This window comes from Otolemur garnettii, unplaced genomic scaffold (assembly GCF_000181295.1).
Source record: "Otolemur garnettii isolate 467f Iridium unplaced genomic scaffold, OtoGar3 scaffold00024, whole genome shotgun sequence".
NCBI classification, from domain to species: Eukaryota; Metazoa; Chordata; class Mammalia; order Primates; family Galagidae; genus Otolemur; species Otolemur garnettii.
Window position 1 is genome coordinate 5729064 of NW_003852419.1, and position 6165 is coordinate 5735228.

The 6165-nt window shown below is 41.1% G+C and overlaps 1 protein-coding gene across 1 annotated transcript in view; it reads left to right on the plus strand.

Moving 5' to 3' along the window:
- MSH2 (mutS homolog 2) overlaps positions 1 to 6165 on the plus strand; it is a 92798-nt gene that overhangs the window by 44242 nt on the left and 42391 nt on the right. The gene's annotated exons all lie outside the window — the stretch shown is intronic.

Below are 6165 nucleotides of genomic sequence, written 5' to 3' on the forward strand. Positions count from 1 at the left end.
AAAAAAAAAAAAGCCTTGTATTTTTCTGAGAGTGTACTGGCCTTGAGTTTGGAACTCCCTTAATTTTGTTTCCCTACCCTGTACTCTCACTTTGCTTTCATCTCTGTATTGGCTCATTACCACCTAATGTTTAAAAATACTCAATCTGGCTCAGCACCAGGCTATGGCGCTCACTGGCTAGGGTGCCAGCCACATACACCAGTGCTGGGGGGTTCAAACCCACCCTGGGCCTGCCAAACAACAATGACAACTACAACCAAAAAAAAAAAAAAAAACTCAGATCTATCCTATTTTAAAAAGGTACTTTTGTCCCTAGTTTTTATTTAATACATTCATATCTATCTATCCCTCTTTCTATTCCCAGCCAAGTTTTTGAAAGTCTACACTTAATATCTTTCATTGACTTGTCTTGTTTCCAGCCCTGACCATAGAACTAAAGTGACATTTGCTAGGTGACCTATTTTTTGCTAAATTTACAATCTAGTAATACAGTCTAGTCTCTACCTTTCCATCAGGCTTTACTGATGAATTTAACTGTCTTGATCTTCCTGAAACTCTCCCTTTTTTTGAGACAGAGCCTGAAGGTGTTGACCTAGGTAGAGTGCTGTGCCATCACAGCTCACAGCAACCTCCAACTCCTGAGCTTAAGCGATTGTCTTGCCTCAGCCTCTCAAGTAGCTGGGACTATAGGTGCCCGCCACAACGCCTGGCTATTTTTTGGTTGTAGTTGTTGTTTGGCAGGCCCAGGCTGGATTCGAACCTACCAGCTCTGTTGCAAGTGGCTGGTGCCTTAGCCACTTGAGCTACAGGCGCCGAGCCTGAAACTCTCCTTTCTAGGATTTTGTTAAACATTTTTGTGTTCGTCGTTTTCATTTTGTTTTATGGTTATTCCTCTTTATCCTCCTTTTTTGCCTTTCTCTTAAGTGTTTTCCACACCCTTTAAAGTTCTGTTTTTACTTAATACAGGAACTTTAAAGCTGGGATTCTTGAATGAGTTCTTGGAGTCTTCCTGAAATTTATGCACAATTTTGTATATCTATGTGTTTTTTCTGGGGAAAGGATCTGTCCTTTATCAAAGTATATGTTAACACTCCCTCTGCCCAAAAGTAAGAAGAACTGCTCAACACACATTTCTTTGGGTCATCTTTCTCACTTTCTGGGATAATTGTGGAAGTTAGGAATTGGGATGGGGCCAGTTTGGCTCCCTTCTTCGACTTCCCTGTATAGCCATGTTCTAAAATACTGGAGAGTTTTGCAACAAGTTAATAATTTCCTACTTTTGTGGGATTACATTTAACTTACAGATATGTGAGAGGTCATAACATTATGTAAATCAAATGTCTTTCTTAAAGGTTTGGCAGTTGTCCAGTTAGGTATTTGAAGTGTTGTAGCTTGGAAAGTATTAGAGGGAGAAGACTGTTTAAGGTTGTGGCCTAGAGCTCTGTTCTTTTATACAGAATATTTGTGATTCTAGTGTACCCTGGTCATTGGGAACCTGAAGGAGCTCTTGAGTTTTTTTTTTAAAGAATGGCATTTTGCAGAGTTCAGCATAGCTCCTTAGCATATTTATTTCAAGAAGAAAATCTAAAGTGGAAAAAAAAAATCTAAAGTGGGACTAATTTGTTATATTTTTCTTTTTAATTTTTTAAGACTTTATTCAAATTAATATGAGGGTACAGTATTTAGGTTCCATTGTTCTCACCTCCAGGGTAAAGTTCCATTTGTAGAAGAGCCCCTCACCCAGGGGGCGTGTTATACACCCTCACAATGTGCACATTAGGTGAGATCCTATCTCATGCCTTACCTCCTTCTGCCATACGTCCTCTCCCTTCCCCTCTCCTGCTTCCCTCTACCCCTGAACTGGACTATTATAGTGTCTTCATGTTCTTAGGAACATGTAATTGTTTATATATTGACTTCATATTAGTATGAAGTACATTGGATATTTATTTTTCCATTCTTGCAATGCTTTACTAAAAAGAATGTATTTCAACTCCATCCAGGTAAATGTAAAACATGTAAAGTGTCCATCTTTTTTAATGGCTGCATAGTATTTCATGGTATACATATACCACAGTTTGTTGATCTATTCATGGATTGATAGACAGTTAGTTTGCTTCCATGACTTGGCAATTATAAATTGAGCCCCAGTAAACATTCTAGTGCAAATGTCTTTGTTTATTCTTCTTGGGTAGATACCCTATAATGGGATTGCAGGGTCAAATGGAAGGTCTACTTTTAGATCTTTGAGGATTCTCCATACCTCTGTCCAAAAGGGCTATAATATTTTGCAATTGTACCAGCATTGTAGAAATGTTCTCTTCTCTCCACATCCACCTTAGCATCTGGTGTTTTGGGACTATGTGATATGGGCTAATCTTGCTGGGGTTAGGTGATGTATTTTAGAGTGGTTTTGATTGCATTTCTCTGATGATTAAAGATGATGAGCATTTTTTCATGGTTCTTTTTGCCATTCATCATCCTCGGAGAAGTTGCTATTCAGATCTCTTGCCCACTTACAGAGAGAGTTGTTTGCATAAAGTGGGACTAATTTGTGATAGACCAAATGCACTATTTTTAAAAATAAAATCATGACTTTAAAGTTTTATTTATTTATAAGCCAACAAACAAGGTCTTACTCTGATGACTGTGCAGTGGTATCATCATAGGTCATTATAACCTCAAACTCTAGGGCTCAAGCAATTCTCCTGCCTCAGCCTCCCAAGCAGCTGGGATTATAGGCATGAACCCTATACCTAGCTAATACTTAAATTTTTTTGTAGAAATGAGGTTTCACTATTGCCCAGACTGTTCTAGAACTCCTGGCCTCAAGTGATCTTTCTACTTCAGCCTCCCAAAGTGCTTAGGTTATGGGTGTGACCTACTGTGCTTGTTGGCGACGGAATCTTACTCTATTGCTCAGGCTAGAGTGCTGTGGTCTTAGCTCACAGCATCCTCAAACTCATGGGCTCATACAGTCCTGCCTCCACCTCCTGAGTAGCTCCTGCTATAATACCCAGCTAATTTTTGTATTTTTAGTAGAGATGGGGTCTTGCTCTTGCTTAGGGTGGTCTTGAACTCCTGAGCTCAAGTGATCCTCCTGCCTCAACCTCCCAGAGTGCTAGGATTATAGACATGAGCCACTGAGCCTGGCCCAATTATTTAATATATTAATATATTGGCAGAAATTGAGTATGCTCCTGCCATTTTGTGGTTTTTTTTTTTTGTTTTTTTTGTTTTTTTTTTTGGGACGGAGCCTCAAGCTATCCCCCTGGGTAGAGTGCCATGGCATCATGCTCACAGCAACCTCCAACTCCAGGGCTCAAGCGAGTCTCCTGCCTCTGCCTCCCAAGTAGCTGGAACCACAGGTGCCCGCCAGAACGCCGGGCTATTTTTTGATTGCAGCCATCGTTGTTTGGCGGGCCCGGGCTGGGGATTCGAAGCTGCCACCTTAGGTGTATGTGGCTGGCGCCTTAGCCGCTTGAGCCACAGGTGCCGAGCCCATTTTGTGATTTTTTAAATTTAAGTTTAATGTTATCTTTAATATCATTCCTGAAAAAAAAGAAAAACTGAAAATAAAGTGAATTCAGAGACCAGTAGGGGGCAGCAACAGTATGGAAAGTGGATTTGCATTGAGTGATAAAAGCTCTCTTTCCTTTTTTTTTTTTTTTTGAGACAGAGCCTCAAGCCATCCCTCTGGGGAGAGTGCTATGGCATCATAGCTCACAGCAACCTCCAACTCCTGGGCTCAAGCGAGTCTCCTGCCTCAGCCTCCCAAGTAGCTGGGACCACAGACGCCCCCTACAACGCCCGGCTATTTTTTGGTTGCAGCCATCATTGTTGTTTTGGCGGCCCGGGCTGTATTCGAACCTGCCACCTTAGGTGCATGTGGCTGGCGCCTTAGCTGCTTGAGCCATAGGTGCTGAGCCGCTCTCTTTCCTTTTTTAAAAAAAATAGAGATAGGCTTTGCTCTATCTACCAGACTGGAGTGATATACAGTGGGCCCAAAAGATCCTCTTGCCTCAGACTCCGAAGTGACTAGGACCACAGGTGTGCTCCACCCCACCTGGCTAATTTTTCTTATTTTTTGTAGAAAATGGGTTTCGCTGGGTCACCCAGGCTAGTTTCAAACTCACCTGAACTCAAGTGATCACCCATCTCAGTCTCCCAAAGTGCTAGCATTACAGGCATGAGCCACCACTCTGGCCAAGATATAAGAGTGTGTGTGTGTGTGTGTGTGTGTGTGTGTGTGTGTTTATTTATTTATTTTGTGAAACAGAGTCTCACTTTGTTGCCCCTGGTAGAGTGCCATGGCGTCATAGCTCACAGCAACCTCAAACTCTTGGGCTCAAGCGATTCTTTTGCCTCAACCTCCCAAGTATCGAGGACTATAGGCACCCGCCACAATACCTGATTATTTATAGAGACAAGGTCTTGCTCTGGCTTGGGCTGGTCTCAAATTCTTGAACTCAGGCATTCCACCTGCCTCGGGCACCCAGAATGCTAGGATTACAGGCATGAGCCACCATACCTGGCCTCAAGAAATATATTTTCATTGTTACTTAGTGCATGCCACATACACACTGTATATATAAAAAATAAATTGTATGAAACTGAAGCAGTGAATACAATGGAAATGATAAAGAATACTACTATGTGTGAGACTTTTCTATTTTATTACAAAGGTGAATCTTTGGATTTTACCTTTAAAATCCATTTCTTTTTTTTCTTTTCTTTTTTTTTTTTTTTTGAGACGGAGCCTCAAGCTATCCCCCTGGGTAGGTGCCATGGCATCACGCTCATAGCAGCTTCCAACTCCTGGGCTCAAGCGAGTCTCCTGCCTCAGCCTCCCAAGTAGCTGGGACTACAGGTGCCCACCACAACGTCCGGCCATTTTTTGGTTGCAGCCATCATTGTTGTTTGGCGGGCCCAGGCTGGGGATTCGAACCCGCCACCTTAGGTGTATGTGGCTGGCGCCTTAGCCGCTTGAGCCACAGGCGCCGAGCCTAAAATCCATTTCTTCAGGTAAACCTACCAAGTCTTTAGATTGGCTAAATTCTTTCCCTGGTCATGTGTTTCCAAAACACTCTGTATTTCCCTATTATCTTACTTGCAATCCTTTTTCGTAATTAATTTGTTGAATGGTTGTGTCTCTCCTTCCCCACTCCAACCCTAGAAGTATAGCAGGATGTACATGAGGTGTGAGCATATTATGCAAATTTCTGGCACATAGTAGGCACTTAGTAACTTCTTTTGGGAGAATGAGAAGGAAGGTACCATTTACTGTGGAGGTGAATATGAATGAACATGCTGGAAAAACTGGAAATTAACCAGCATAAGAATGGGGAACTACTTAGTTAATGTGAACCGTTGTACCAAGTAGGCTGTACCAGGTATTTGAGATGCTTTGTCTTGTCATTGTTATTTTAGAAATTGTGAAAACTTGCTGCTATGTGCCTTATTTGTCTCTCTACTGATAAAGACGTATTAGCAAAAATTGAATAATGGTTTACATCATAATGAAGGACTCATAGCTAGAGATTCTTAGAGAGTATTAGGAAAGAGAAGCAGAAAATTAAGAAAAGGTTTAGTAAGGGGTGGTGCCTGTTGCTCAAAGGAGCAGAGCACTGGCCCTGTATGGTGGAGGTGGCGCGTTCAAACCCAGCCCTGGCCAAAAACTGCAAAAAAAAAAAAAGAAAAGGTTCAGTAAATACTTGGTATCCTCACTGTGTTCCAGATACTGCTATTTGCCAAAGCTGGGACAGGAAGCAAAAACAAAATCTTATCTCTGAAAGAAGGAAAATAGACAGTAAACAAGTACTTCCACAGCTAGAAATGTGGTTTTGATGTTATGAAAGGAAATTTTCAAAGTGTTTTATCAAGAAAATACAGTATATATTTTTTGATAATACACAAGCCAAAGTAGTTTTCATTGTTTTTTCTATTTGCAAGTTAATCTCTCAATATTCAATAAAGATGGTCTTTTTAGTATTCCTCTCAACTTATAAATAAGTAGCCTGAACATAGGCAAGGTGGAGAAAATAAGTCCTAGAATTATAGTTAATAGATCAATTATGGTTTAGATTTAGAAGCTGGCCTGGGCAGTATTCCAGGAGTGTATCTTAGTGAGCCACAATCTTTTTTTTTTTTTTTTGAGACAGAGCC